The following is a 22,142-nucleotide window of genomic DNA, read 5'->3' on the forward strand; positions in this document are numbered from 1 at the left end:
GATACCCAGGCTGCCAGACATTCATATTTTACAACACTTCTTTGAGAGAGAGTAAAGTTTTTTCTTTCCTCTGCGAGACTTGTTGCTATTATTTAGTTGCTAAGTCACATTCAAGTCACTAAGTCAAGCCCTAGCCTTTTGCAACTGTACAGACTGTAGCCCACCAGGCTCTATGAGGCTTAAATGTACAGATATCTTCCCAGAGACTGTTCTGTAGCTTCAGGAATAGGCTGAGTTTGGGGACAACCTAGATTCCTACAGAACTGTCGTCCTAGAGGACTATGGCTCTGATATCCCCAAGTGACACTGCATGTTTTTCAGCACTTGTCACTAGCCTTCAAGACAGGCCCCGTGAACAACAAGAACAGGTGCTCTGCTGCTGCTGCTAAGCCGCTTCAGTCGTGTCCGACTCTGTGCGACCCCTTAGACGGCAGCCCACCAGGCTCCCCCATCCCTGGGATTCTCCAGGCAAGAACACTGGAGTGGGTTGCCATTTCCTTCTCCAATGCATGAAAGTGAAAAGTGAAAGTGAAGATGCTCAGTCATGTCCAACTCTTAGCGACCCCATGGACCGCAGCCTACCAGGCTCCTCCGTCCATGGGATTTTCCAGGCAAGAGTACTGGAGTGGGGTGCCACTGCCTTCTCCGATAGGTGTGCTAGAGAGATGATGATCTAGCAAAGACTGCTAATATCAGTGCATGGACTCTTTTTATTATAATTTTAAAAATATTTTCACAACTATTATCTCATTTGATCCTCACACAACCCTGTGAAACCAGCAAAGTTAAGATGATCATCCTCATTGCATTCTCACTCTGTAAACAAGACAGAAGCTCAGGGAATCTACCTGCCTGGGTCACAGAACTGGTACCCTCCCTGGGGGGACTGGAACCCAGGCATCCCAAGTACATCCAGATAAACACAGCCCTCCCCCCTGCCACCTGCCACCAAACAGAGGACTGAGGTCCTTGAACAATGAGGAGCTCAGGAACTTTCTGGAAAATATGAGACAGACAAAACTCCCAAACCAGGGCTTCGAAGATATCTAAGGCCAACTTTCTCATTTTACAGGTAAAGTCTAATTTGATTGAATGATTGGCCCCAATTGTCCATCAAATTCAGTACACATCAGCTCTCCGAACTCCAAGTCCAGTGCTCTTTTCCACTGGACATGACATGATGACATCTCCTGATCTGGTTTAAACAAAAAACTCTCAAAGTCAGTGAAACAGGTTAGGATCCACTTACCCTGACAAAGCAAACTGGAGGTTTTAACAAATATCAGATGAAACTGGAGCCTGTAAATGGATTAATTATAGTCAAAAGACTCTCCCTTGTGAAATAAGAATAGCTGAGAAGAGGGCTGAAAGGTAGGAAGCGGCACCAAACGCAGAGTACATAGGTCCTCATTTGCCTGCTAAACCTGACCCTCCCTCCAGAATGGTTCTGGAAGCCCAGCAGAGGGTCAGTTTCTTCCTTTGCAGGACCTTAGGTGAACAAGTCTGCTTCCCTGGGCTGTTAAGAGAAGTTACTGAGAAAAACCTAAGTTCATTGCAAAAGCTGATAAGGTATTTTCATCCTTACTGCTGTAGTTTTGCTTTCCTGAATTATCTAGTTAACCTTCCTTCCTCTCACCTGATTTCTATTTTAGTGTATGTGGCCCACCCAGCCTAGCTGTCCAGTGTGAGGATGAAAGGTCACAGCATAATCACTCCAAGGTTAGACTTTAAAACTGTCCTTGACCATCCAGGTGCTTCGAAGGAACCAGTAAGTGTTGATGGGTAGCCAACTAAACAATAACAACAATGAGTAGCCCAGAATGTAGACCTAAGATCCCTTTGAGATGTGGAAAAACAATGCCTAATAAACAAACTCAGCCATCTCTGAATATAAGTCATGTAAGAAATTGTTTGCCTGTGTCTGATGAAGAAAATTGGGGATTATCCAAAGGAATACCCAGTCAAAGGAATGTGTACATAACTAATAGAGTTGAAATTGAAGAGGCAAGGAAAATGGAGAACTCCCAAATCAAGAGTTTATCAAAGTGTCTCCATCCTTGTCCAGGGTCCAGGACAACTGAGCCCCAGACAGACACATCCATACGGCTATGAGAACCAGAGGACACTAGCTATTAAGACCCAGATAAACCCAGCAGCTCTGAGCCCTTGCTCACCAACAAAGTACAGGATTTAAACCCCAGCATTTTAACAAGACCAGCTGCAAGGAGAAAACATGCTGGCCAGTTACGCCATACCCAATCTTGTTTTAAATGAATAAACTAGTATTAATTATACATTAGCTTTGAGTGAGTGTGGACTAGTCCTCCAAGATAAGCCTTTGTTACCTTGGGAACAGATAGAAGAGGAAATGAGAAGACCTCACCTGTGTACAGGTGGCTGTGGTAAGGATGCTACAAACAGCAAGTTATAGACCCAAGAGAACCAGAAGGAAAGATATATAACTTGCTATTTATAGCATCCTCACCAAGGCCACCTGTAAACAGACCAGGTTACACATGACAGCAGGAAGTATGGGTGGAGAAATCATGTAACTCCCTATAATCTGTGCCTATAATCAATGAGAACTCAATCATAAAATAGGGCAGCTTGATTTTCAACCAAATGGTTTTGATCTCCCATGTAGGAAAAAAATACATTGACAACACTAGACCTTTTTTTTTAATATTATGCTCTTTGTGAGGTATGAGTTGAGACCAATTCTCCCTTCTTTCTGAAGGAAAATGCCTTCAGAAAGAAAATGCCTGGGATAAGAAATAATGAGGAAAGTGCATAAAAGCAGAGATTTAATGATATTTTACATACTCTACTGCTAAATGCAAAAAGTGAACAAATATATTCAAGAAAAAAACATTTCAATTGAGGTAGCTGGAATTAAAGGAATTATATTACCTTTTGATTAACCAGAAAACTCAATTAACCAAAGTCACTTATTCACTACTCTTTTCCATTAGTGAAGATTTTGGAAAATATAATGATATAATTATATATCAGAGTTTGTCATGAAGATAATATCCAGTTGTTATAGTACATAGTGTGCAAAGGATTTCTTCCAATTATTATTGCACCAAGTGCTATTTACTTCAGAAATAATCTAGAGTTAAAGAGGGGAGACATTCTAGTTATTAATCCTTAATCCTTTCAGGATGGGAATATGGTCATGAGCCAACAAAATGTAAAGATGCACTGCAATAAAAAAATCAGCAATTCCTTCCTCAAACTTCCTAACCCAAGTGGCCAATTGCTGGTTGTCATTGCATTAATCTAATTATAACTCTTTCCTATTGAATTTTAAAATACATGAAACGACTGGGGGAAAAAATAGCAACCTGTAAAAATCAAAGGGTTCCACACTTAATGTTACATTCAAAGGTAATTACTTAACACACGCAAAGCCCAACTGCACAACCTACAATTCTGCAACTTTCTATTGGCTCTTTTGCTTCTACTTTAAATAAAAGAAATCCCTTTCATTTTGTCAAGAAAACTTTTCTCTACCTCACTACTGCCTGACAAGGGAACAGATGGCAATTTAAGGGGAGAATTTATGAGAGCCACAATCTTAATGTTGCATAAAGGAAAGAAAAAGACTCGCATCAAAACCACTGACAAATGTACTTGCTAATATTAATGCACTCCCCATTCATCCAATATGCTTCCTAATTGCTTTTCTGTACATAATAATGTGGCACCTGCTGCTCAACATTGCAAACGCATCAGGATTTCTCCAAAGTCAAACAGCTCTGCAACTGGCCCTCTCCCAGTGATAAATGTAGAGCACTGTATCACGCACAGTTCCTGTCAGTGGCATAATTAAAATTTTATACTTACAGAAAAAGATAGTAAACAATCAGTTCTTAAATGGATTCACAAGAGGAACTCTTGTTACAGCCAACTTTATAATTAGTATGCATCATGTACTGCTAATATATCCATGACAAGAAAATAGGGGGAAAATGAGAAACTCGAGTTGTTCCCTTAATGCAATGTGAAAATACTAAAAAAAAAAAAGAAAGAAAGAAAAAGAAACAAAAGGAGAGGAAAAAAGAAGAAATCTACTGTTACTATATTCTTGCATCAAGAGCTTTCTCTCCTGTTAACATGTTTCTTCCCTAAAGCTTGTCTGTGCTTTCTCAAGTGATGGTGAGAATAAGATTAGAGGTGAGGATGAAGAAAACTTTTGTGTACACACACATCAATGAAAACACCACCTCAAATACCACTTTTTTGTACAGGGTAGGGCTCAGAAAACTACAGACTGCTAGCTAAATTCAGCTTCAGATTGTTTTGGTAAAAGGTCTGTGGATTGAGAAAGATTTACACATTTCTAAATATGGGAATACAAATTAAAAGAAAATAATTATAAGAATATCAAATTTCAGTGCCCATAAAGAAAGTTTTTTGGGAACACAACCAAGCTCATTCATTTACATATGGTCTCCACCACTTTCCTAACTGTAAGGGCAGAGTTGAAAAGTTGCCACAGAGGATGTATGACCTGCAAGAACTAAAATATTTACCATCTGGCCCTGATGTGTATGTGATTTCCACCAGCTCCCTGGTGACTCAGTGGTAAAGAACCTGCCTGCCAATGAAGGAGACATGGGTTTGATCCCTGGGTCAGGAAATCCCCTGGAGAAGGAAATGGCAACCCACTCCAGTATTTTTGCCTGGAGAATCCCATGGACAGAGGAGCCTGATGGGCTGCAATCCATAGCGTGGCAAAAGAGTCAGACACGACTGAACGATTAAAACAACAATAACAACACCTGTTTAGAAAGAGTTTACTGGCTCCTCATTGAAGGTATCTGTACCCTAGAGATCTATCAACTCAATCTAAGTTGAGTCTGTAGCTATTGCCATGTGCATGCACACATAAACAACAATTAGTGATCAAGGAGACAAAATAGGGTCCCAGCAAGCTTGTATCTGTGGATGTGCACGTAGGTATATATGTGTGAAAGGTGAGAAATTATAATTCTAAGTGTAATTAAAAATTAATGTCTGAGTTGTGATAAAAATCAAATTATATTAATTATCTATGTGGGCTTTTCTTTTGGTTATAATTATATCTTGCAAAATCTAGGTCATTACTTTTAAATCAAACATTTATGTTCCTATGTCTGTGAAGAATCCACTTCTTAAACAACAAAATGGCCAAAAACAACCCAAAGAGCAATAACACAAGGCTTACTTTTGACTGCCATACAACATTGAAATAATAGGAGATTTAGTAAAAAAAGAAAAAAAAAGAAAAAAGTTATTTGATGAAATTTCTTAGAACTACACAGGTGCACACACACAAAAACATAAATGAAAACACATAAATCTGGTTAAATCTGAACAGGGTCTAAGGATGGTGTCAATTTCAGTTTTCTGGTGTTGCTGTTGTACTGAAATCATGTTAGATGTTACCAGTGGGGGAAACTGGATGAAGGGACCTCTCCATATTATTTTTGCATCTTCCCATGAATCAATAATTATTTCAAAGTAAAATACTTTTTTAAAAGTTATTCGAGAACAGAGGCTTTTTCTGGACAATGGGTTGGTTCCTCTAACCAATATGAAATTATACTATACCCAGACTTTTAACTGACAAGGGAGAAGAAAACGATGATAGAGACAGACAAATAAACCTAAAGGCTTACACACTCTCTGTATATGAAATGAGGCTGTAACAAATCAACCATTTTAATTTTTTTCTGGTGACTATAGCAGGGGGTGGGGAAGGGAGCGGGGAACTAGCCAAACGGATTTTTTGGTTTGGTGGACAAAGTGCCTAGTTGATTCACTGACCATTTTGTTTTGCGTGGCTTGTCATGCGTTCCTTTCTAGTAAGTCCTCTATTCACATCCCTCAGGCACATTCCTATTGGCTAGAACCTTTCCCTTATTGTACAATTACCATCTTTCACATCTAGATGAAAATCCTTTTCTTCACAGCTGAAAGCTAAAAGAGAAGGGAATTTGAATCTAGAGGATTTTAACTTGCTTTGCTTCACTAGGAAAGCATGCCCCATACGATGTAGTGCCTTTTTAAAATTGCTTGTTCCTTTGAGCAAATAGTATTAATTCCAACACTTTTTAAAAGAGGGGGAGGACTACCTGTGAATATAAATAAAGTGAGACATTCCACAACTAAAGATCTCAGGGAGATTAAGGTCTAAATCAGAGGCACAGATGCAGATAAAATAATTTGTATCATGAATGAAAATGTTACACACGAAACTCCTAAGAAAAACAAAACCTTTTTGAAGATAAAATGTGCATAAAAATTGCTGATATGAGTGAGGAAATAAAGTATGTTTTTAGTTTTCATGGCAGGAAGATGAGATTCGTTTTTATACCGGCTCCACAAAGGCTTGCTAGCAACCTGCTTAGAATACAATAGACAGGATTTAAATTTTCTTTTCCTTTACGTGGTTTGCTCATTTGCATGCTAGGCCCCAGAATGGTCTTCCTTCTCTCTGCCATTTCACAGAAACACTGGGATCTGAGCGCTGGGAGCAAACTGAAAGGTTCAAGGGTGCTTGTGAGTTCAGCAGAAAGCTCTTTTATCAATGTATTTGCAAGGGAAAAATGTAGTCTTTTCCGCACTTCATTGGGCAACTTTTCCTTTGAGGGACAGCTTCAAAAATCTCCTTCCCAGAACACCTTTTGGCCCAGGAAAGTGCTCAGCATTCCTCAAATACACAGAAGCAAACTCATCATGGGGACCGTTAATGACCAAAGATGAAATTAGTGTTAGTTTACAAGGAATTTTAGGAGAAGGATCGCTCTACCTCTCTCCAGCTCGGGGACAGTTGCTTAAATTTCCTCATTGAAAATATCACACAAGGCTATAATTCACTTAGAAGAAAGTTCAAGGGACCAGGACATAGAAGGAAAGGAATATGCAGATCTTCTATTCCATTTTAGAATGATTAAAGTGTACATACATGTCACAACTATCCAACCGAGTGACTGATAACGTAAAAGAACGAAATAAACACAACATAAATGTAGATCAAACAGGAAATATCAATCCAATTCCAATGAAGACAGTCAATCTTCAAACCTAGAAAGCACATTCTCATCATAAAAAGACATACTGCATATGAAGACAAATACTCTCTCACTGCAATATTAAGATCTCAGATGTGACGCCCAACGAAATAAAACAAGGACTATATTCATCAACAGACTTAAAACTGCATGTTATTCTCTGTTACAGACAGACAACTGTTCATAGAAACTGAAAGAGGTAGGGATGGCATTCCTATGTAAATAAGAGGGAGTGGTGCTGGAGTGTTGTTTTTTCCAGCCTTGCAAGGGCCCTCACAGCAGGAAACGTTTTATTGTAATGCAAATGTCTTTGATTTCCTCCAAAATCCCCTTTCACTGTCTTTCCTGTCTGAATGTATCATCACACCATATTTGCAATTCTATTAAGCACCATTTTATATTAGCCTAATTTACGTAACCTGCCTAATAGGAATCGGAAATGTTACAGTTATTTTGCTGGATCCAATTAGTATTTCATTGTTTTAGCCTGAGCACAATATTGTACACTAGTCCTCAATACTCAGCTAAATGGAATAGGATAGGATGTACTCCACATAATACGATAAATGGAAGCATATGTTTTAAGCTAATTAAAAAGCAGTTAAAACCTGCCTGAACTGAAACCAATTGTATCCTTTAATATCTGGTGAGTGACTATTTAAAAAAAAAAATCTAATAATGAAATGTCATATTATGGCGAACTTAAGAAAAAAACACAAAAGTTAAGTACTGAAAATAGCTGGACTAAATTACTAGTGAATTGTTTCCTGGAAGTGCATTTTCTCTTTTTATGTGTCACACAGTGAAGAGTGAGTTTTCCCAAGTTAAATCCACAAATTCACAAAACGTGTAAAATTACTGGCTTAAATATATCAGTTAACAAGAGGGTAGAGAAATATTTTTAACTATTCCTATAATTAAAAATATTCTTTGCAATTCTGTTTCTTATTTTAACATCTGTTTAATATTAAGAAATATATCAAGTGTTGCCTTTTGTGAATTTATGTAATAATATATTTAGAAAAAAGTTATATGATTTCAAATCAAGAACATATAGTAAAAGTGATCAATTTTATTAGTGTACCAAAGGTAACACGAATTTAAAAAGTGACTTTACACTGAGATGCTACAGTCTGTAAAGACTCACATTTTGTATCAAAATTGTGAAAATAGCAATAGCACTCATTGCCTATTTAACACTATAAATGTATATCATATATAATATATACATATTTCCTTATAATACAGGAAATTCATTGTTCACTAATTTCAGAATTTTGTTATTGAATTCATATTGGGTTGTTAAGCTTTTTTATCTTGGTATTGTTCCCCTAAGAACTACAGATTCAATTCAAATATAAATAGGAAATAATCAGTGTATATCCAGGAGGAGAAAATACTAACACAAACCCAATTAAAAGCATATTTGCGCCTTAGTTTTTATACAGACACCTCTCAAAGCCCACTCCCATGAAGAGAAAATAGTTTTTTAAATTGCTGTTTTGCCATAAATAACTTTCAGAAAAATAAAGTAGATACAAGAGGTTTTTCATACCTTAAAGGAGAGGCCAAAAGTTTAATGTTAAGCAAAGTATCAAATGCAATGTTTGCAGGAAAAAATCTTATTTTTCATTCATGACAATAGTAAGAAATAATACTAAAGTGAACTCCCAGCCGACCGGAAATTTTTTACGATAATACATGATGGTTGCACTGAACATAAGAGTGTGCTTTATGTCATTTCTTTCGACTTTGCCATTAACTCCATAACAGCTGGTATCAAATGTAGTAAATTGTGAAATAATGAGCTTGTATATTGCTAGCAATTACAGAGTTAAGTTAAATAAATCCTTGGAGTCCAAAATAAGCGTGCCTTCCACCTGACAATAAATTAAAGGTGACACCTGCCTTAATTTAAAACTGCCCAAGATCATAGATAAAAATCAACAAAAAAAAATACTGTGATTGAAACCACATCTCAAAACTTGCCACGTTTGACTATATCCATTTCATATATGTTTATGACATCTGTCATCTCGATCTATTATTTAAACACATTTTATGCACTGCTGAGTTATGAAGTATGTTTGTGATAACTATACTTTTGAATTTGAAAGCTCGATTGTGAATGCTCTACCTCTGGTTTCCATATATATATATATATATATATGTATATATATTTAAGCAGAAACTAGATAACCAAACCTCAATATTCTTTAAGAGTATGTTACTCTAGGGCCTGCACCTTTAGAAAAACAATAGTCTGAGGACCAGATGTGTTACGATGCTCTTGGTTACCACATATACATCACTTACTCAGTGAAACTCATACATGTCACAAAATTAACTTTTTTCTTTGATTTTGGAAAAATATACTTTATAAAAATATAATTTGAATCATAGATTAATGGACCACATCCAAAAGGAATTAGGAGGCAGTTGCAGTTAGACAGACTGAAACAGCCAGGAGCTTGAGTTTGATCTGTCAGCATAGAAACGCCCTATGCAAATTAGTCACAGGAGGATGGGACAGGTAGGTACCAACACAGGACCCCTCTTTTTACTCACACTTACACACACACACTGCAAATATGAAATGTTAAATAAGAGCCATATACATCCTTATAGATTTCATAGAGCTGGAAGTGATTTTTTAAATTAATAGAGGCAGTCTTTCAGTATCTAAGATGGGAATAAAACTATCCTAACTGATAGTTATATGTTTCCCTTCTGAATATTTTCAGGGATGAAAACATAATTTAAGAGATAATTCCTTTTCTGAAAATGTAACATCTTCCCATCTTGAATCTATTATGCACCCTAAAATCTTTTGGTGATCTAGCAGCTGTAAGGCCATCTTACAAAGACAATCCAAGCCTTAATATTTCCATCCCAACAAAGCAGGCTGTTGGTTTAGGGATCATTTCCCAAAGAATCAATTTGTATTACTGGGTATGACGGTACAGACTGACATGGATCCAAGTTACTGAAAGCAGACCAGCCCTCAAAGAAACTAAGCCTGATGGCAGGCCAGGATTTGAACTTAAGTGGAAATTACAAAATATAGTAACTAACCATTGTTTTCTTAATTGCCTAATTCTCAGACCTTGAGTAGTGTGGATGCCAAGGTGAAAATCTGAGGGCTAAAAGAAATGTTTCTCAGCTATTTCTATACCCAAGGTCAAAATCAAAAGCAAGGCACTCAATTCAAAATTCTCAACTTTTCCAGTTAGCATTGATTCCAACGGAGCAGATATGGTAACCAAAATTGATGGCACAGATGGCTGAGAGGACCACAAAGACAGATTCAAGGTTATTTATCTGCAACGTTTTTACTGACTCTGGTGTTCATAGACATATACATTTTTGTAGCCACGAATTGACTGAAACCGGCTCTATGGACAAAAATAAAAAAATAAAAAATGGAAGGGGAGGGCATTAATGAGAATTGCTTCTTTATCAAATGGACTTTACTTGTTAACTATTGCAAAGAATTTTAGGACAACCTAAACTCTTCTGCTTGCACAGAACATCTCAGAATTACCTCTAAGAATATCTATCTCTCCTTTTTGTTACTGTGCATCTTTGTCATATGATCATCATCAAAGACAATATTCTGGAGGAAAAAGAACAGACTATTTTTAATTGCTTTGGAAGCAAGAGGTTGGTACTGGAATCTGAATTTATAAGATGTGAACCTTGAAGTCTTATAGGATTAAATAATCTGGCCAACACACCCATTAACCTCTTGAATCTGATTTTCTCTTTAACTCCTGAATTCATAAAACCAAAAGGAACCCCCATAGACTGGCATTCTTTCTTGCCATGGTCAAAGCTTCAAATGGGCCAGGCCACTTTATTTTTGTTCTGGGTGGGATGTAGATTTGTGGGCAGATGACAAGGTGCTAATGAGGAGCTAATGTTCCTGCAGCTGGCAAACTGCCAACTCAGGATGGGAGGATTAGAGCATTTGTCTGCATTAGCCCTAGACATAGAAGGGAGGGGTTGGAGGATCACCAGCTCCAGGTTGAATAACCTGACTCACACTGGATTCTGTGTTCCATTCCTAAAGCAAGGGGCCATCTCAGGGTAATTACACACTTTTCCTAGGTGGCATGGTGAGTTCTCATGTGGATACACTTGACTTGGTTCTCGTTCTGGAATAAATTAGTCAGAATAGGCAAGTTCAGAACCTGTCCCACCTCATCACCAACTCAGGATATAATCATATTAATGAGGAACCAGGTGAAATTTCTTGTCAGCATTACATTCATTCATCATGAGTGTAAAGTTAGTTTATACAAGTGTCTAAGCCAGATCGCTTTTTGAATTCAAAATTTACTTCTAAAAGAGCAGGGCACTTTATTTCCTAATTTTGCCATCAAAAATTCACATCATGAGTTTCTAAGCCAGGCGGCTGATTGGAAGAAAATCCCAGAGAGACTTGAAATTTCAATAGAACCATCCTGCCTGAGCAGAATACGGCTGAGGTGCTTCCACCTGGACCACTTTCACCCAGGTCTCTCCAACATTGATTTCAATAATAATTATCCCTGTTACATTTTAAAATCTACCTATATGTTAATTAATGTGGATTTTCACGTACCTAAGGAAAACAAGGAAGGTTTTTAATGGACAGACAGGTTTGGAGGGATATAGATAAAAACTTTTCCTGGGAATGATTCTAAAAACCTTGAAACCTGAAAGTAAATATCATTTACAGGCTAAATAATAAAACTAAAGCACATGCACATTAAATCACACTATATAATTTTAATTTTAGGCCATTCCATCTTTTTATAAGGACATATAAACATGTGTTCAGAATATCTACTTTAGATATATATTCTATAGAAGGTCATTGCTCCAATCATGATGGTATTTCGAATTCCCTGCATGATTTGCTAAGTATCATGGCATATATGCTCACAGCTACCTTCCCTCCAACGCATGCAAGCATGTCATGATGTTCTTGCTACAGAAGAACCATGTGGTTGAAGCATCCCCACCCTACAAGACCTGTCCCTGGCCCACTTCCTCGCTCTCACCTTCTTCCCTAATCTCTACCCTGCTCACCAAGCTTCAACTCCCCTTCGGACTCTTATGAACAGGACAAATAATTTTCACCCCAGGACTTTCAGAAGTGCTGTGTGCAGGGTGTCTGGAATGCTCTCCTTCCCAGAGTCAGCCGAGCTGGTTCCTTTTCATCCTTCAACCCTAACTTCATTGTCCCACAAAGAGTTTCCCCTCCCTGCTTCGATCACTCTGGCATAAGCATATTTCTCCTTGAAGCTTTCTAGATCAATACTCTATTTTCATTCACAACACTTTAACACAATGTTTATTTCCCTCACAGCTGTTCACTTTTGCTTTTCCCAACCACACCCCCACCCCCCGTTTTTCTTCCCCACTGATGTATGCCCAGGGCCTGGCACAGCACTGTACATGGTAAGTGAAATAAGTGAAAGTGGCTCAGTCGTGTCCGACTCTTTGCAATTCCATGCACCACAGAGTCCATGGACTTCTCCATGCCAGAATACTGAAGTGGGTTGCCATTCCCTTCTCTAGGGGATCGTCCCAACCCAGGTCTCCTGCATTGCATGTGGATTCTTGGCCACTGATCCACCAGGGAAGCCCACTGTACACGGCAGGCCTTCAGTAACTCTCTGTTCTAGCAATAAGTGGGTGTAAGATGTTGAATAAGGTCTAATAGATTTTAGGATCCAAGTTTTATGTGCAGTTTCATCCACAAAAACAAGGTTTCTTAGAAGTTGAAGAACAGGTGTGTTTTAAGCAAAAGACAAAATTCTATTAAGAGTTACTTCATATATTATCAATTCCAATTTATTACCATACTGGCATCCAGTATTTTACCAAGCACAATTTTTAATTTTTTTAGCTTCGGAGTGATAACTAAAATAATAATAGGGAATATTAATTGAGCATCTTTCAAAGCACTTGTTTTATCTCATTTAGCCCCCACCTTGTGGAAGAAGAAACAGAAGCACTGAGGGGATGTGTTATCTGCCAGGGACACACAGCTAGGAAATGGCAGAGCTGGGTTTGAGGCTGGACCCTCTGGCTGCAGACACCATGCTCAGATCCACCACGATGGGCTGTCCTCCACATTCCTGTGTGCACCACAGCCACTTCTGACTAATCAACAGCCAGGGGCTCTCATTCCATGCGCATGTATAGAACAAGTCAGGGAGGAAGACAAAGGTGAAGGACTTACAGAATCACGGCATAGGTCCAGTTTGGGGTGGTCAGTGCATGGCTTTCCCCCTTTCAGATGGATCTGAATTACGACCTCCTTCTTACCATCTCATCCTATTTCACACAACATTTGCAAACATTCATTTACAGCCCTGATTAGTCCAGCTTCTGGTCCCTTATAATCCTTGATTTCCTCTGGCCTAGAGTTGAGCACTCACACCTCTCTCTCTTTATTTCTCAAAAAGATTCTTATTAGCAAAAAAACCCATTTACTGGTTAGGTTGCTACTATTGACCATATGCAAGAAAACGGCAAGCACGTAGTAGATCAAGGAGACTTAACACGGGGACAACTGCCCATAGAGTTAAATGGAGGTCCACATGTGTGCGTGTGCGTGTGCGTGTGTGTGTGTGTGTGTGTGTGTGTGTTTCAGAACATGGTTGACAAGGTGAGGAAATGGCCTAAACAAAGAGACAATTAACTAAAGACACCTTTGATAGATTCTTGAGGTCACGTGGTAAATCAACACAATACTTCTTGAAGATAAAGCCTCATGTGATTTCACAGGAAGACTACAGAATACTGACCAGATTATCAGCCTCAAGGCATGAATTCATTCAGTAGGAATTTCGTGAAGGTAGAGACAGACTGTTTCACAGTGATGCTAAAAACTAGTAGAATAAAGGAACAGTAACAATACTCCAAAGAAAATATGTTTTCAATGAAATTGCTAGTTTTGCAATTTTCCTCACTCATGTATAGGAGCTCATGAACAATGAATGCAGGTTCCAGAAATAACTATCCTGATAAGAGTGGGTGATACCTGAGTTACCTGATACAATGGGCAGCTAGTTTCATACACCATTTAAATTGTAATAATGAAACAGAACAGGATCCTATGGTCCGCCCCCCACCACCACCCCACACACACACACATCCTCAGCCTGTCTTTTGTCTGTGGAAAAACATTAGCCAATGAATAAGTGCAATCAGAGAAGTGAGAAAATGCAGAAACAAAGGAAAACAGTAGAATATATAATAGCAGTTTAGTCATTAAGCATAGTCAAGGACCTTTAGTTCCTCCTTAAGGGCTATATATAATATTCTGAGCCATATCCTGTGAGCTGTGTTATAGATAACCAAAACTCCCACACGATGGAAGAAGTTAACTGCCTGATGACTAGACTGTAGTCATGATATAAGCTGCCACAATGCCAACAGCTGGCGTCAAAGAAGTGGGAGCAAATCGACCCTGGACACAAAGATCTACTGTACTTAAAACAATCAAGACGATGCTGATCAATTTCCACCATATGACCAATTTAAAGATGACTGTCAGAACTGACTGACTGTTTCTGCATGTAGGCCCCTCCATTCACCTATAAAAGCTCATGCCCACTAATTGTTGGGGGTGGGGGTGGGTGGCCTTTGGACAGGAGTCCCCCCTCCCCTCACCCGAGGTTGCCAGCCTCAGAAACAAAGCAAACTTTCCTTTTTCCACCAACCTTGACTCTTTATTGGCTTCAGAGTGGGAGCAGCTGGACCCCCACTTTGGGTTACAATAGTTCTCATTGACCTTTGGCCCCAAGGTTGACCCTTTTGCCAAGTGAGCAAATATTTTCTTAAAAGGCCAGATAGTAAGTATTTTAGGATTTACAGCCATCTGATTTCTGCCACAGTTCCTCCGCTCTGTCATCATAGTGCAAAAACTGCTGTAACAGACAACACTAAACAGCAGGAAAAAAAGAAAAGAATGAATGTGACTGTGTTGCAATAAAACTTTATTTTTAGACACTGAAATTTGAATGTCATATCATTTTCATTTGTCATGAAATACTATCCTTATTTTGATTATGTTTCAATCATTTAAAAATATATAAAACATTCTAAGCTATCAGGCTAAAAACAGGCAGCAGACCAGATTTGGCCCAGAGGACAAAGTTTGCTGACCTCTGCCTTCTACTAATACAGAACAATAAAAACTCCAGAAAGGACTTTTAACAGGACATAAGTCTCTTAGAATATCAGAACTTTTTAAAGGAATTAACCATATTCTTTATATCTGAATGTCATTTAACCCCTTTAATTCAAGTATAGACACACAGATTACACACCGTGATGAATATTCACAAACCAAACATAACTGTGTAACCACCACACAAATCAAGAACCAGAACATTAATTTGGCACAGAGAAGTTACCCTCACACTCCTCACCTGTCAGCCACCACCGTCCCCATTCCAAGGGTGCCCACTACCCTGACTTCTAAATGCACAGATTAGCATGTTGTGTGGGTTTTCTGGTACGGTATCATTTACTTAAAAAAAAAAAAATTTAAAATGCTGTAGGAAAAAGTAGGGTTATACAGTAAAAAAGGCAAATCGCTGCACTAATTGAAATTTATCATTTTAAAGCCACATAATCATAGACTCTCTGGGTTGGGAAGATCCCCTGGAGAAGGAAAGGGCAACCCACTCCAGTACTCTTGCCTGGAGAATCCCATGGACAGAGGAGCCTGGCTGGCTACAGTCCACGGGGTCACAAAGAGTTGGACACGACTGAGTGACTTCACTTTAATCATAGACTCTGGAAATAGAGATTTTAGACAATACCTATATATACATCCTTATATGACACCAAATTCTCAGATTAACAAAACTAACGTATTTTAATTCAATTGTCTACCCAAATATTAGTTTGATTAGCACCATGCACATGTGTACAGGGCCAAAATCTATAAATCAACAATATTGATAACTGAATAAAACAATAAACTAAATTTCTGATTATGCTATTATTGTCAAAGCTCATATCTGCCTCATTTTCTCTACAAAACTGACAAAGCATTGAATTTTTTAACACTGAGCATCAAGGACTGGGGTATAATTTCAGCTATTGTCACTGCTAACAAAGATGAAGGTCTTTACTACAACTCACAAATGATTAGTGTTCATGACAAGGTGCAAATGAATAATATATAACGATTTTATTAACTGTTTTATTTTGCTATATATATATATCAAGCTATCTCCATTTTTAAGCTGTAGTATCAACTAAATATAAAATGGTGGTGGTTTAGTTGCTCAGTCATGTCCAACTTGGCGACCCATGGACTATATGTAGCCTGCCAGGCTCCCATGTCCACAGGATTCTTCAGGCAAGAATACTGGACTGAGTTGCCATTTCCTAATCCAAAATATAAAATAACCTTTTGCTAATTTTTTAAAGTTACAACAACAAAATTATATAACAAAGTAGTGAGGTTGGGCATTTTAATAACCTTAGAGCAAAAAATTTTAAAAACTATATGCATGCTGCATTTCCAAACTCTGATATCACTACAAGAGCAAAGCTAGATGAAAGTTAAGATCTGAAGCTGTTTTTTAACATCATTTGTTTCACCCCCAACAGTGAATGTTTTCACCAGAAAGGTATTTTGTGCTAACAAGATCTGAAATGTTTGTTTCATGGAGACAAATTAAAAGGTGCTATTACTGAAGTGTAAATAGCAACATATAACTTACCCTGAAATAACCCATTAGTATCTCTAAATGAAAAAAAAAAAAAAATAGACTAATTCCAAAGATTTGAATGGGATTGGGTAATTCCACTCAGTGCTATCTGGTCTCCACTTTGTAACAAAGCTCTTCCTTTGTGACCTTGACCATGGCAAATTATCTTGAACATCAGTATCCTCATCTAAAATGTGATATTGTGAAGTTTTTTTTTTTTCAGTTCCAAGAATGTAAGTATTCTCAGCACAAGAAAGTAATTAATATACAAATGAAAGAATGTCTTCTTTCCTGAAATGACTGAATAGACGATAGTTAAGAAAGAATCACATGAAATGCTGGGCTGGATGAAGCACAAGCTGGAATCAAAACTGCCAGGAGAAATATCAATAACCTCAGATATGCAGATGATGTCACCCTTACATCAGAAAGTGAAGAAGAACTAAAGAGCCTCTTGATGAAAGTGAAAGAGGAGAGTGAAAAGTTGGCTTAAAGCTCAACATTCAGAAAACTAAGATCATGACATCTGGTCCCATCACTTCATGGCAAATAGATGGGGAAACAGTGGAAACAGTGGCTAACTTTATTTTTGGGGGCTCCAAAATCACTGCAGATGGTGACTGCAGCCATGAAATTAAAAGACACTTGTTCCTTGGAAGGAAAGTTATGACCAACCTAGACAGTATATTAAAAAGCAGAGACATTACTTTGCCAACAAAGGTCCATCTAGTCAAAGCTATGGTTTTTCCAGTAGTCATGTATGGATTTGAGAGCTAGACTATAAAGAAAGCTGAGCACCAAAGAATTGATGCTTTAGAACTGTGGTGTTGGAGAAGACTCTTGAGAGTCCCTTGGACTGCAAGGAGATCCAACTTGTCAATCCTAAAGGAAATCAGTCCTCAATATTCATTGGAAGGACTGATGCTGAAGCTGAAACTCCAATCCTTTGGCCACCTGATGCAAAGAACTGACTCATCGGAAAAGACCCGGATGCTGGGAAAGATTGAAGGCAGGAGGAGAAGGGGATGACAGAGGATGAGAAGGTTGGATGGCATCACCGACTCGACGGACATGAGTTTGAGCAAGCTCCAGGAGTGGGTGATGGACTGGGAAGCCTGGCATGCTGCAGTCAGTCCATGGGGTAGCAAAGAGTCAGACACAACTGAGTGACTGAACTGACTGGAGAAAGAATTAAAGTTTAAAAACACTTTGCCTGAAATGTTATGAATTTTTCTAGTAGTTCAGAGGCTAAGTGTTAATAAAACACGTCGACGGTAAGAAATGAACCTTTTAAAGAATAAGAATACATTCTCCAAAGAAGCAGTTAAACTTTCCATCTGTTGGCCAAAAAACTTTACCAACTCCACATCTTTTAAAAGTGAAACTTCTGTGCCGGCCCATACAGATGAGTATAAATTCAATCCAATTTACAGCACAGTAACAATGGGGGCAGTCTCAGACTATTACTTTCAATGGGATTGAGTCCCTAAGGATGGCAATGACTGAGTCCCATTGAAAGTAATGGAGTAAGCAATCACATGCCATTACTTTCAAGGAGACACAGTCTCTACTACCCATAATAACATAGTAATATAAATCTGCCTGACTCATCAGCATGAAGAATGAAAATGTAAAAGAATTTCAAAGCTGCAAATGTGTAACCTGAGACCAAAAAAAAAAAAAAAAAAATCCTCTTCTCTCTTGCACCCATAACTAATCAAAGTTGAAATCTATTTTAGTAGAGCTAGAAAGGTCCAAGAACCCCAGGGCAGGGAGCATGACTCCTAGGAACAGGTTCCTGTCCTTCTCACACTTCCTTCTGAGCAAGTTGTTCAGTGCTGTCTGTAAACACCTGACTACTCTGTGCCCCTCTCATATCCACTTTTGTTCTCAAGTGGTAGCAACTTCAAGAACAGTTTTTCACCCTCAAATACTAACGCATATATATGGAATTTAAAAAGATGGTAACAATAACCCTATATGCAAAACAGAAAAAGAGACACAGACATACAGAACAGACTTTTAGACTCTGTGGGAGAAGGCGAGGGTGGGATGTTCTGAGGGAACAGCATTGAAACAAGTACACTATCAAGGATGAAACAGATCACCAGCCCAGGTTGGATGCATGAGACAAGTGCTCAGGGCTGGTGCACTGGGAAGACCCAGAGGGATGGGATGGGGAGGGAGGCGGGAGGGGGGTTCAGGATGGGAAACACATGTAAATCCATGGCTGATTCATGTCAATGTATGGCAAAAACCACTACAGTATTGTAAAGTAATTAGCCTCCAACTAATAAAAATAAATGGAAAAAAAAAAAAAAAACACAATTGGTCAAATTCATTACAAATAAGCTTTCTCTTTCTGCTTTAATACATATGTGTTGAGTTTCCCAATAAGCAGAAAAATCCAATCTTTCTTTCTTTCCATATGACATATGGGTAAAATTCCAAGAAAACCTGTGTTTCAGACATACAAGCCAAGCTTTCCTCATCTCATTTCCTTTAACTAGAAACTGATTTTTTTTTTTTTTTTGGCTGCACCACACGGCATGTGGAATGTGGGATCTTAGTTCTCCAACCAGGGATCGAACTCATGCCCCTTGCAGTGGAAACGTGGAGTCTTAACCACTGGACCACCAGGTAATTCCCTAAAACCTGGTTTTGAGTCAGAAGATGTTTGCACTTCCAAATCTCCCCTCAATCCAAATCTCTCCACCAGTGAAAACAACATGTACAAGAGATGGGAGCTACTTAGATTACTAAAGTGTAGCTGAGGTTCCTCCTGTCAAATGAATGATCAAGAAAATCACAATGAAACACTAGTAAACCTGTATCTCCAGATGTGCTAGTAATTTTTAATAGCTAGCCCTCAGGGAGAGGAAAAGGCTCTGACTGTAGCCAAATTTCTTGGTAAAAATACTCTCACCATGGCTAATTTCAAATTACCAACATGATGCTACTAAATGGAGGATATAAGAAAAGATAGCAGTAGCAAATCACCATGCAGTATTTTCACTATAAAGATACAATAGATGTAAATGACCTCGAGATCATAGACAAAATAAAATGTCATAAAGTAGTTAAAACGTGATGAGTTTTCACAGAATCTATTACCTTTATCTTGAATATAATTAATTTATCTGTAAGAATAATTATTTGATTTTTAATAATGGCTGTATTTAACAATGGGCTTACAAAACACCTGACAATTTGGCAATTTGCTCTTGTGGACCAGTCAGTATTAGCCAGCTCTAGCACAACCGCTGGGTTTTTTTCTCTTGAACTTGGAGCAGTCAAGTCGACATTATGTCAAGGGTCACAGAGGACTTGTAAATAAGTGAAGACTTTCCCAGACTGTCTAGGACCAGTGGGGTTTGTCCTAAATAAAATATCCAAGTGGACTGAAATTCCTGAAAGCTGCCTGTTCCTTGACCCACCCTGTCTAATGTAAATGAATTAAGATCACACTTTCAAAGGTTTTTATGTAGAATTTTTGATGTAGGAAGGGTATTTGAGTCAGACAAACCCAAGTTTATCTCAGCTCCCCTTTGCTACTTGCACGCCCTTGGTTTGTCTGCCTTAACTCTTTTGTGCTTTAGTTACCTCATTTATAAAACAGAGCTAATAACAGATCACACTATTGATAATTATGAGGGATATAACCAGAGTCCCTCTCAAATCCTTCAATTTCCAAATACCACAATAGTATACAATTTCCCTTATGAAATGAAATAATGCAAGTGAAAAAATAGGCAACTCCCTCAGACCCCTAATGATCTTATAAATACAGGTTTTAAGTCGTTTATGAAGCTATTAAAATAATTTCTACCATCTGTAATTCTCACAGTTTCCTATTTTATTTAAAAAACAACTTTTAACTCTTTGAAACAGCTTTATAAATCACTTTTTCTTCTACCTTTTCAGTACATATAGTGGTTTCTTCAGTTACAGATCTGAGCTATAGAAAAATGCAGTATTGGATTCCTAAATATATCTAGAACTTCTCATTTCCTAACTAAAACCTCTCACCTTCTTAGACTTCATTTCTATCAGCAAACACCCAGCTTTCTCTACAAATTTTTATTCCACACACAAAAAGGTAAAAAAGTATTTAAATTATAAAAATTTTCAGAGATGAGACAAGAGAACAAAGACATATAAAAGTATGGCTGTTATTACTTTAGCCAATGCACTCACGCTCTAGTACCTATGCCTACCTATAAGCCTCACAGAGCAATTCAGACTCTTTGTCAGTAACATCAAAAATGGTACATGCAGCAGACCTTTCAGTGACTCATGAGGAGTCATGATTGTGAATGGCTCACTTACAAATGCCAAGGCCCCACTTTCTGGTGCTACCTGGCGTGATTTTGAGAGTTTTCAATAAGATGGTAGACTTGAAGTACTGGGAACAATGCTTGAGATGTAAATATGTCAGATGCCTCTCACTTTGTTCCTCCTCTGACACCCTAATAACAAAAATGGCCCCAGAAGAAGACAAAATGTAGGGGAAAAGCTACTTCCCATGCCTTCCATGCTAATTTTAGACTTTTCCTGTTGCAGGAGGTTGGAAGGCCATCATTCCTTAACATTCAGTAAGTGACAGCTCTAGGAAATGGAGGGAAAAAAAGCTTCCTCCTCAGTTATGCCTGGACATGCCCTCATTAACTTATTTCTGCCTATTTGGAACTTTGCTTTTGCTAGACTGTCTTTGCAGGTTATCTTCCCAAAATAGGCAGTCGTGGGGATTATTCCTTTTAGCAACAATTACGAATACATTTCTTGCCTCTCCCTTCCTCCTTCCTTCCTTGTCTTCTCAAGTGGCATAGCTACATATACATCAGAACGTTCAATGCTTGTTTCCTCACTGTCTTCGTGTGCACTGCTGTGATGAAAATACCATAAACTAGGTGGCTTAAACAACAGAAATGTGTTTCTTACAGCTCTAGAGCCTGGGAAGCCTGAGACCAGAGTGCCAGCATGTTTCAGTTCTGGCGAGGGCCATCCTCCGGGATCACAGGTGGTTGTCTTTTTGCCCTCACACAGCAGAGAGCAGACAGGGAGAAAAAGGACAGGCTGGGGAGCACCAGCACTCTCACTGTCTCTTTTTGTAGGATATCTAATCCCACACAAAAGCACCACCCTCATGATCTAATTACCTCTCAACAACCCCCACCTCCTAATACCATCCCATCAGGGGTTGCTGTTTCAACTTACAAATTTGGGGAGGACACAGATATGCAGTCTATAATTCCAATCTTCTAACTCTGTTCTATGCCATCATTTGAAAAATCCCAGTCTTTAATGACCAAGTACTTTAAGTTTTCCTTGACAAAGCCTGGCATTGCCTTCA

At 38.4% G+C, this 22,142-nt stretch overlaps 1 long non-coding RNA gene across 2 annotated transcripts in view; it reads right to left on the reverse strand.

Annotated features, from left to right (window-relative positions):
- LOC122702799 overlaps nt 1-22,142 on the reverse strand; it is a 460,764-nt gene that overhangs the window by 336,805 nt on the left and 101,817 nt on the right. The window lies entirely within an intron of this gene.

Source organism: Cervus elaphus, chromosome 11, assembly GCF_910594005.1.
Source record: "Cervus elaphus chromosome 11, mCerEla1.1, whole genome shotgun sequence".
Taxonomy (NCBI): Eukaryota; Metazoa; Chordata; class Mammalia; order Artiodactyla; family Cervidae; genus Cervus; species Cervus elaphus.